General features: G+C 37.2%; 1 pseudogene; it reads left to right on the forward strand.

Annotated features, from left to right (window-relative positions):
* The first annotated feature begins 819 nt into the window (after positions 1 to 819).
* Positions 820 to 8055, forward strand: LOC149821118 (dnaJ protein homolog; annotated as a pseudogene).
* Positions 8056 to 11412: the final 3357 nt, after the last annotated feature.

An 11412-nucleotide genomic window follows, 5' to 3' on the forward strand; every position in this document is an offset into this window, starting at 1 on the left:
TGCAATGTTTGAATGTATTGCATGACATTTTTTATTCTTTGATTATGTAGCTTTTATACGTATAGAGTTCTGATTTAAATGTATTGCAATATTTGATGTGAATGATTTGAATTATTTGAATATATTGAAATGTATTGAAATGTATTGCAATGATTTGAAGGTATTGCAATGTTTAAATGTATTGCATGACGTTTTTTATTTGTTAGAATATGGTTCATGGATGTTACACTGGTCGAACACCCAGTGGTAACCAGTCTCAGCCTTCATCTTCACGGGCTGCTTCGATAGGTATATCATTTAACTAACTATATACTTGATTAGTTTAAATACGCATTGTGTAAATTTCTAACTCATTTTTCTATAGATGATGTTTCGCCTGTACATGACCCACCTACACCAACTATTCATACAAGTCACGAGACAATGCTAGATGCAGGGTCTTCTCAGTCTGACACACGACGACTCATTCAAATAGTGTATATCGATAATCGACCGTAAGTATTTTATTTTCACTTATCCTATACTTATCTTATAAATATTGTATATTGATAGTTAATATGTACCAATTCATGTGCAGCGAGAGGTTCGAGTCACAAGAAGTAATACGAGAGATTAGACATTCACTAGTTCAACATCTACCAGGACCGGTCGCTCAATAGAAAAAGTACCCGAAGGAGGTGTTGGACAGATTATGGTCCTCATTTATGGTATACAATCATTTTTTCATAGTTAATGTGTTTCATGTTTAATTTTTTGTTATAGTCATGTCTACTAACATTCTAAAATTATTTGTAGGCTTCGAATCACTTTGCGACTACAATGGAGGAGCAGGACGCGAGGAAGGTGTGGCAGAAGGTGGCTGCCAGTCGATTTGCAAACATGTTGCATAATATGAAGACTGCAGCAAGAAAAACATCTGACGGGATAGATGATCCACTGCAGTGGAAGGGCCATGGCTCTCCTACTATCAGGTGAGATGTTTGGGATACAATGTGTGACAAGTGAGCGGGGCACGAATTTCAAAACCGCTTAGCAAAGGCTGCACAAAACTGAGCGAAGATGCCCGATGCCCATCTATATATAGGTGGATCTAGGACTTTTGGGAGCCACCTAAAGAAAATGGTAACTCATCAATATATATTTTCAATTTTATAAGTATTGTTGCATATCTATTAAATAATTTTTTTATCATTTAACTTCACAGGAAGCAGAAAAATGAGGCATTGTACCATACAAGGATGTGTTTGTTGAAACACATAAACGTAAGACCATGGGAGAGTTCGTATCAGAGAAGGCGAGAATGACAACGATATGTATTTATTGTATTAATAAACATTATAATATACAAGTTATCATAAACATTATAATTCTTAATTATTAATCCACATTGTAATCAATACTTTGTAGGAGTCATACGAGCAACAAATGGTAGAGCGATATGGCAATGACTCCACTCAACATCCGCCTTTTGATTCTGCAGTATGGGTGACTGCAATAGGTGAACCCAAAAAGGGTCGTGTGTTCGGGTTTGAGAGTAATAACCAGTCGTTGCCTCCTTCAGTCACGACTTTCAGAGTTCTTCTGCTAGCATCAGCTCCAAGCATCCGACTGACCCGCCTAATTCTTGGGATGGTGTCCGCCAGCTTGTTGAGGCCACAATGCGTGACTATTTACATGAAGCAATTTCTGACGTTGTCCGTAATGAGTTGTGCAGCTTTTTTCGAGACATGTGAACTTCGTCTGTAGGTGCCTATTAGGTATGAAATGTTTCATGTCGTTAGATTTCAAGCTAGTATATGCATGATTTCATCACATATGAACATGATTTCATCACTATGAAAGTTTGACTGCCTTATAACACATATATGCATGATTTTATCACTATCAAAGTTTTCTGACTACATTAGAACATATATAAGCATGATTCCATCACTATGAAAGTTTTTTCACTACCTTAGAACACATATATGCATGATTGAATCACTATGAGAGTTTTTTGACAACCTTAGAATACATATTTGCATGATTGAATCATTATGAATTTTTTTCTGTCAGCCTTAGAATACATCTGAATTCTGTTAATATCCTTCACTTTATTGATAGATAGACTATGTGTAATTCACTCATGTTACTTTGATTGCCTTAGCTTAGGTGCATTGCATATAATTTATTTCATTATATTTTGTTTATCAATACTAACCTTTCTTTTCTCTTGTAGGATGCTGGAGATAATCAGCGTAAAGGAGCTGATGGAGGCATGGATAAAGGGGCAGATCGAGACAATGAAGAAGATAACACATAAAATCTTGGCGATGATTAGATTCATGTGTTGAATTTGTTATACCTTCTTGTTGTTTCAAAAAAAACTCTTTGTAATTGTTCACTTGTAAATAATTAGAACTTGGCGAGGATTATAGTGAATTGATAAATTGTTTGTAGTTGCTTTGTATATATATTTTTTATGTGTACTTTGTTTTTATTCATAGGATATATAAATTGTATCACGAGATTTTTTTTCTTGATATTTATATTTTAAATAATTTTTTTAATTTTTTTTTATTTTTTGCGATGGATTAGCGACGGATATTATCCGTCGCTAATTAGTATCGGTCTCCAATTTAGCGATGGATTAAAGACAAATATTTATCCATTGCAAAACTAAATCGGCCGATGTTTTTTGCGATGGATTGTAATATGTCACAATTCCATCACTGCAATAGCGACAGAATTAGCGACAAATTCATATCTATCGCAAACCTAAATCTCTGCAGATTAACGATGGCCTTGCAATGAATCATAGCATTCGCTAATTCATTGTAATTTAGAGACAGAAGCAGCAACATATAAGTTCTGTCGTTAATTAGCGACTAAAAATTTGTAATGAAAGTTACCCATCGCTAAACTCTACAACGAGTGATTGGCGACGGATTAGCGATGAAATGCGGCTGTCGCTAATCCACAGATTTCTTGTAGTGTGTTCACCGCATGGTACATGGAATAAGCTAAAACTTCGGCATAAATGCGATATTTTGGGGGTTTATTATTCTATGTATTTTAGAAACCTAGAGCTCTGATGACCTTGTCTATGGTAGGGCGGTAGAACTCATACCGGGATAACCCTACCAGACCGTTTCAGATGCATCCTCTACTGCAGTAGTGAGGTTCAATCCTCAGATCTTAAGGATAATCCGACCTCCAAACCTCCTCAGTAATGGGAGGTCCCTTAAATTCTATCGGTTCATGATAAATACATGTCACTCATGGCTATACCATCACCATCTACCATGGTGAGCAATAGTCTTGAAGGGGTTTGGCGGCATAACCGTTCTTTATAAAATATTCGAATGCCACTCGGGCAACCAGTGTGTTTCACACTAAGAGAATATGTACCCCAACCCTATTCAGTATTGCGAAGCATGGTCCAACCGTGTGGTCCAGAGACTATCGTTAAGTTTTATTCATATGCATGCATGACTCTGCTCTCGGCATCTATGGCCTTCACGAGCACTTCACCTCTTTCGAGTAGACAACAAACTTTGGCACTCTGGCCCTTACGAGTCTAGTTGTACAACAATATTTTACATGAGCATGCATGTACCACGATCACATCGGATCGACTGCTCGGTGTATGTAGCCTCAACAAGCACTTAGCCTAGTCAAGACACAACAACTACTCTGGCACACCAACCCTTACGAGTAGGGTGCTCTTATAGGTGAAGGTGGAACGAGCCATTCCGACAGCATTCCGACAATAGGGGCATCATCGTGCCATTCAAACTAGTTCAGGCAAGTATTTTGCCAAACATTTTGGCAGCGCTTCCTCTGCTTTGACTGAGGAAGCGTGATGACCCTTTCTATTTATAAAAAGTATTTGTCAAAAATTAAGCAGCAGATTCTCTTTGACGGAGTACGTGTTACGCTCTTTCTAAGTTTGGTTGAGCTTCTTTCAGAAATTTTGGCAGCACTTCGTCTCTTTGACGAAGAAAGCGTACATTCTTTTAAGTACGGTGAGCATCTTTCTTAAAAATTTAGCATCACTTTCTCTCTTTGATAGAGGAAATACTATGCTTAACTCGAGGATAGATGTGTACAATTGTGCATACTTTGTATCTATCATGGTTCGTTGGAACCTTAGACCTTAGCTAGGCCATGCGCAAGTGACTTAGGTTTTTACGAAAAAACGGTTTTGCACAAGAACGAAGCCTTTTTAATAGAAGCTTCTTTCATTAATCAAAATCTTGATCGAGGAGCGACATATAGAATCATATTGGTGATTGGAGCTGATCTCCATTTGAATACTCATTTATACGCCGCTATATGTAATATAAGCAGAAGCCTATGAGATATAACACAACATAAATGAAAGCATATGTAATGTTCAATGAGAAAAACTGAACTAAATAACTTGCAGAAAGCAAATACATATATATTTGCAAAAAGCAGGAGCCTTGACATTGTTTGACGCAATGATAATCTTAAATGCATAAGTAAATTACAGAAAGCAAGTGCCTTGACATCGTTTGACACGACGACAATCTTAAATTCATAAGCAAATTACAGAAAGTAGGAGCCTTGGCATCGTTTGACGCGACGATAATCTTAAAAGCATAAACAAATATATATATATATATATATATATATATATATATATATATATGCAGAAAGCATAAGCCTTTATTAAAAAATATCCAACGATAATCGCAAGAGAATGCACGTGAACACTGAAGTATCTTAGAGGGTGTGAACCAAGGACACAGGCTAAATACTATTTTTAAGAACACATATACCACATTTTCAACATAAATATCCAACGATAGTTGCAATGGTACACACGTGAACATCGAAGTGTTCTAGAGGGCGTAAATCAAGGATTAGGGTCAGATACTATTTTTAAGAATGTATATGATCTATACCACACCACAATAATTAGCAATCACTTGATAGGGAGAGAGATCAGCAAGCAAACTTGCTATCCAATAGGTAAAAAATGGCTTTAGTTGCACTTCAACTCACTTCGAACTTAGTTTTGGTTAAACTGGGTTTGAACATTCTTTAAAGAGGCTATATACTAGGTAAGATAGGTTTGATCTAGTTAAGAAAAAGGAAGAGCAGGTCAAGCTGCTAAGACCAAGTGGTCTTAACCCAATTGGGTTCAGTCCAAGTCAACTGAGTCAAGTGGGTCTGAACATAGCTCAAGTAGGCTAGGTCTAGATTAGGTGGGTTAGACCTAGGCAAGGACCAAAGGAGGTTGTCTTGATATAGCTTGACTAGACCCAGTTGGGTTCAAGCTAGGTCAGGCAGGCTCAAGCTAGGTTAGAACCAGGTCAAGTGGGCTCAGGTAGGCTAGGCTGGGTAGGGGAGGTTGTAAAGAGAGAAAGAGGTAGAGAGAAAGGGGGGGGGGGATTTTTTTGAAAGGAGAGGAGAGCTTCTATTTATAAGAAAAGAGTGGGAGCTTCCTTAAGGACAAGCCTTATCCTTTTAAGGATAATGCTTGCCCTTTTTATCCTTTTATTGCTCTCTTTAAGGATAAGGACAAGTGGTTTCTTTTGTATGGGGTTCACTTGGATATTTTTATGAGATATTTTAGGGGTCCCACAAGATATTTTCATGTGAGGCTCGCCAACATTTTTGTGGGTCTTGTAAATTTTTTGAGGTTTCACTGATTTTTTTACGAAAAATTTTGTGTACGCCATTTTCTTTGTATCGACGAAACTAATAAAGTTGGCTCATTGAAATCTTCTAATTTTACTTCTAGAGGAAGTTATGGATCCCTGACTGATTGAGAATATATTTATGAGGACATATACGTTATAAATATAATTGGTTCATTAAAATCTATTCATTTTGCATTTTGGGTTCATATGCTATTTTTACATAAAATACCTCATGAATTTATTTATAACTTTTACTGAAAAATCATAAGTCCGTTGTTTTGCCAAATAAAGCAAGTGTTTTATATTTGCATGCACATGATACTTGGCAACTATATGCGCTGCCTATCCCGTAAATAAAGTAGGACCCCTCATGCTCACATGCATCAAAGATCTTACTTCTGCATGCATCGAACATACTCCAATATCAAATTTTCTTCAAAGCACTATTCCTGCAAAGTTTGAACTTTAAAAAAAATATTTAAAGGATGAGACTAATACAATTTTGATATACACAACTAAGTCTATTCCTTAGACATGCTAATGCAGGACTTTGACTATGTAGACTTTGGTCGCACTTACGTTAAATCTTTCCAATCTGCATATGGGAATAACCTTGATTCTTCTGACTTGAGGTTTGAGAGAGCATAAATTTCTAAATCACCTTGATTAGTTTTCTTTCAAAAAGAAACTAGGCTAAATATAATCATGATGATGTTATCAGACATGCGAGATATGATCGTACATCGATAAATGAGTAAAGGTTTGCAGCAAACCTCTTTGTATAATAATGCACCATATTACAAAAAAACTACATGCAAATATATGGATCGTGATGCTCGATTCAGTTTAAAAGACCAGAACATGGTGAATGAGATTCCTTAATAAAATAAGAGCCAATAAACCCATTTATCCTTATTTTCTATCAAGAGAAAAGATATGAGGTAAAAACTCCAATGAACATTGTTGTTAATAACTATCCTCTTCTAGTGGCAATGACTCAACGTCTCTAATCATTGGAGTTAGGGGACATGACTACCAATCATCTTAGATGGTAGATCCCATAACTTCTATAAAATGATGCATCCTTATTTATTTCTGCATTTGGAGAATTCTCTCTCGGTTGTCATACCATCTTTTTTGGATGAGACTAAGCTAGTCATTCGGGTTATCAATTTACTCAAAATAATAAACTCTTTAATGGTCTCAATTATTTCAACGATTTAATCTTGTAAGTACCCATAGGTAGGTAAATGTCAAAATAAGACATAATGCACACACTCCTTATCCATAATAAAAAGGATACCACACTTATACCAATTTGCAAATCGTTCAGTTACATATAATATAATACACTACAAGAAAAATGTTAATTAGCGACAAAAATTTATGATAGATTATTTTCGTCACAAATTTATGATGGATTAGCTAGAGAAAACTAGTCATCCTTAAAAGTGAAATTAGTTGTGGAATTAGCAACAAAAACATTCTGTCTCAAAATCCATCACTAATTAGCGACGGATTCGCGACGGCAAAATTCATGGCTACGTAGCGACGAAAAAATTCTGTCTTAAAATCTGTCGCTACTTAGCGATGGATTAGCGACGATTTTTTTTTGTCGCTAAGTCGTAGTCAAAAATTCATATTGATTGCCACGTTGGCAATCCATGTGCGGCAGAGTTCTACCAATCAGAGCGCGTCGTACACCTTAAACCTATATAAGTACATCGTTGGTTCCTCTGTTTTGTGTGTTTCTCTGGATTTGAGCGAGTTTCTAACATTGCAATCATCTTTTTTTCTGCAGAAAAGGATCAAAATTGGGAGCTTTAATGAAATGCTATGGTTGACAAGGTAGTGGAATGAAGGTCAGCGTCCGTTAATTGGGGTTTTCCATGATCCAACAAATGCAATAGCCCTGCAATGAGTGTAAAGGGACCGACAAGATGATCAATGTCAAGGATCGGTGCTCGCAATGCAGGGGAGAGAAGGTGGTCCAGAAGAAGAAGGTCCTTGAGGTTATCATCGAGAAGGGTATGCAGAATGGCCAGAAGATCACTTTCTCGGGCGAGGCAAATGAAGTAGTATGTTAATTTTTATCATCTTATTCTTCATCTTCGTGGTTGTTCTCATTGATTTTGTTTGAAACTTTACTGATCTGATGCTTCTGTGATCACAACCGGACACGGTGAGGGGAGACATAGTGTTCATTCTACAACAAAAGGAGCATCCGAGGTTCAAAAGGAAGGGGGACAACCTCTTTGTGGATCACACTATTTCTCTAACAGAAGCACTATGTGGTTTCCAATTCATAGTGACCCACTTGGACAATAGGCAATTGCTGATCAAGTCTCAACTAGGGGAGGTTGCCAAGCCCGGTGAGCTCTACCTTGAACTGTTGCGGTGAACAAGAAGAAGACCAAGATGCCTGATCAGATTCAAGATTTTACTGAAACGGAGAAAGAAAAGAGCAAGTTTTTTTTTTATTTTGTGATAGATTAGCGACGGATAATATCCGTCGCTAATACCCGTCACCAATTTAGCCACAAATTAGGGATGGATATTTATTTATCGCAAAACCAAATTTAGTGATAAACTCATGATGGATCATGTTTGTCGCTAATCCATCGCAAATTAGCGACAGAAGTAGCGATAAATCAATTCTATCGCGATTTAGCGACCAAGGATATGCGACAGACACTATCCATCGCTAAGCCATCGCCAATCCATCGCTAAACATATTTGGCGATGGATAGCATTCATCGCTAATCTACATTTTTCTTGAAGTGATATTTCTTAACCATGATTAATACTTGTATTAGCTCTGTATAATTACATAACCTTATCATACCTATTAGGATTTCATGAGTCTAACCCATTTCATGGGATACAAATGACGAGTAGATAATTGCTTCAAGTGATGACATGATGACACAATGATATCAAGAATCCATTCTCTCTGTTGTTTTGCTATGAGCACATTTTGGCTTTTTGTAAAAAGACTTTTCTATAAAACTATCACTATCCAATCCTTTATTTGAATCTTTATGGTTTTAAATGATTGTGTAGAGATACAAGGCCAAATTTGTGACACCTGGGGACCCAATCTATTCACTAGAAATTTTGCATATAACCGGCCTAGGGTTCGCTAACTTGGTCTTTTTGAACTACTATTCCGCTGAACTATCATTTTAACTCTAAAAAAGGATTAACTACAAAATTTTTAATTTTTTCCTAAATTTTACAAGTTAGAAATTTTTTGGTGTTATAGATTTAGTTTCTGAGTGATAGATAAAATTGTGATTCTTGATCATCTGGCATTCACATCGCACCGTAAGCATTTTTTTCTTAATTATTTTAGTATATATCCTTGATAAAAAACTTTCTTTTGAAATAGAAGACATACATAGAGATGGTTGGGGCGATGAATGCCCTGATCAAGGCTGTTGAGCAACAACAAATCATCATGCAAAACATGAATCTTTGGATGTGTAGGTTGGTTCATAAAAACACCAATCTAGGATGATCTAGTGATAGGCTGGAATGTCATCGATGCCACCAAGCCCATCCAGGTCAGTTTTGCCCATGGTAATAAGAGGACTATCTTTTTTGCAGTGAGATGGGCCATTCTATTGATGAATGATATATCAAGCAAGGCCACGATTAGAGACAATTGGCTTCACAAGGCCTTGAGGATGAGGCATCCTACACTAGTGGATCTTCTGACATACCTGAGCTAATTGAGATCTTATCATACTCATCAGGTGTATGAGGCAATGAGTCACCCAACTATACTTAGACTCACCTGTCTATGCACCGGCTATGCCCTTCTATATGCCAGATTCACCTACTTACACTCCAACCTTGCCCCCCTCTCCTCTACGCAAACCTAATACAAGGAACTATGTTTAACAATACTTGAACCATTTGTAGGAGTATGGAATGAAAATGGTTTTTGTTTTAGATTTGGAGTCAGAAAACTCTTGTCAAGTAGATTTTTTTTTTGCAAGGTAAACCAGCAGTGATGATTTTTTTTGTAATACATATGGATGCATAAAGTAAAATTGCTTTTTTCTTATGTCTTGATTGCTTTGTCGTAACCTAATTTGGGCATCTTTTGATTGCAAATTGCTTATGCGAATCAATGATGAGTCAATAAACAAATGACAAATCACCTAATGAGTGGACAAATCAATGAAGGTTTGTTATAGATGCTCACAACAACTTGGTCACAACTGTACAAAACCATGTACAGAACCAACAAGAATTTGTTGCATCTAAGGGTACAAACCATCACCAAAGTGTGATCACATACAAGAAATTTCTAAAATTAGATCACCTGACCTTCACAAAAAAGGCAGACCCAAAACTTGCTTAGAGTTGGATTGAGGAAACCAAATGAGCATTCTAAGTACTATCCATGCTTGAAGAGAAAAAGATCAACTTTAACATGTATCATTTTAAGGACAATGCTAAAAATGGTGGGACACGAGTCAAAAAGTCTGTTTCCCTAAAGCAGAAATAATTTCTTAGGAAGCATTCTAGAAAACCTTCTTGGAGAACTATTTTTTCCTCCATGCTATGGACAAGAAAAAGATCGAATTTCTGAAACTATGCCATGGAAATCTAAGTTTGGTGGACTACACCACCAAGTTCCAGAACCTGAAGCGATATTGCTCCAATCTCTTCACCGATGACCATGAAAGGGCAAACAAGTATATATAAAAACTTAAAGGGCTTTGTTATCGGGCCATGACTAGCATGCCCTCGACTTTGTCTACCATCATTGCAGCAGTGATTCTGTTGAGCAAAGAATGGGAATGCTCTAAGGGAAAACAAAAGAAGAAATCAGTTCCAAATGGTGGGGCCATCAAGTGACTGTTCCTTGGTGGTCAGACTCAGCAACCACAATTTTAAAAGAAACATAACAGAGGAAGGAAGTTTATTCCTTACACTAAGAAGCAAAGACAACAGGGTGGTCCCCATGCTCATCAACAACCGAACTCTGTTTGCCTTAACTGCAACAGGTCTCACATCAAGCAACCTTGCCCTCTTGAGATGGGAGGCTGCCTTTACTGTGGTGAGATGAGCCACCATGCCCATGAGTGTTGTAAAAAGATGGCCAACAAACTGAGGAGGACCACGGGAGGATCCCAACCACCTTTGCCCTCTTGAGATGGGAGGCTGCCTTTACTGTGGTGAGATGGGCCACCATGCCCATGAGTGTTGTAAAAAGATGGCCAACAAACTGAGGAGGACCACGGGAGGATCCCAACCACCTTTGCCCCAGCAGTAGCAAACACAAAATGCCCAACAGAAGGTTGCTAAGCATGTTTATGGCATATCTGTCGAGCAACTGATGAAGAGTAACCTAGTACAAGGTACTATTCTAGTTGCTAGTCAAGTGACTCTCATGCTATTTGATTATGGTGCCACTCATTCATTTATTACCATAAATTTCTTTAAAAACTTAAATGTACACACAAAGTTACTTGAGTACAAGCTAGAGGTTTATAACCCATTAGGAGACAGAGAAATATGTGTAAATTATGTCCCCATAATAAATGTTATGTTGGATGGGCAAAATATGCCTGCTGATTTAATCTTACTCGACATGATCGAGTTTAATGTCATTCAGAGTATGAACTAGTTACGCAAGTATCATGCTCGAATTATATGTCGAGAATGTAAAGTGATTATATCATGTCCAAGAGCTCCTAAAGTAGAGTTTAGATTATCTAGACCCGCACTAAAGAGCCAGACA

This window comes from Nuphar pumila, chromosome 12 (genome assembly GCF_984573655.1).
Source record: "Nuphar pumila chromosome 12, dmNupPumi1.hap1.1, whole genome shotgun sequence".
NCBI lineage: Eukaryota > Viridiplantae > Streptophyta > Magnoliopsida > Nymphaeales > Nymphaeaceae > Nuphar > Nuphar pumila.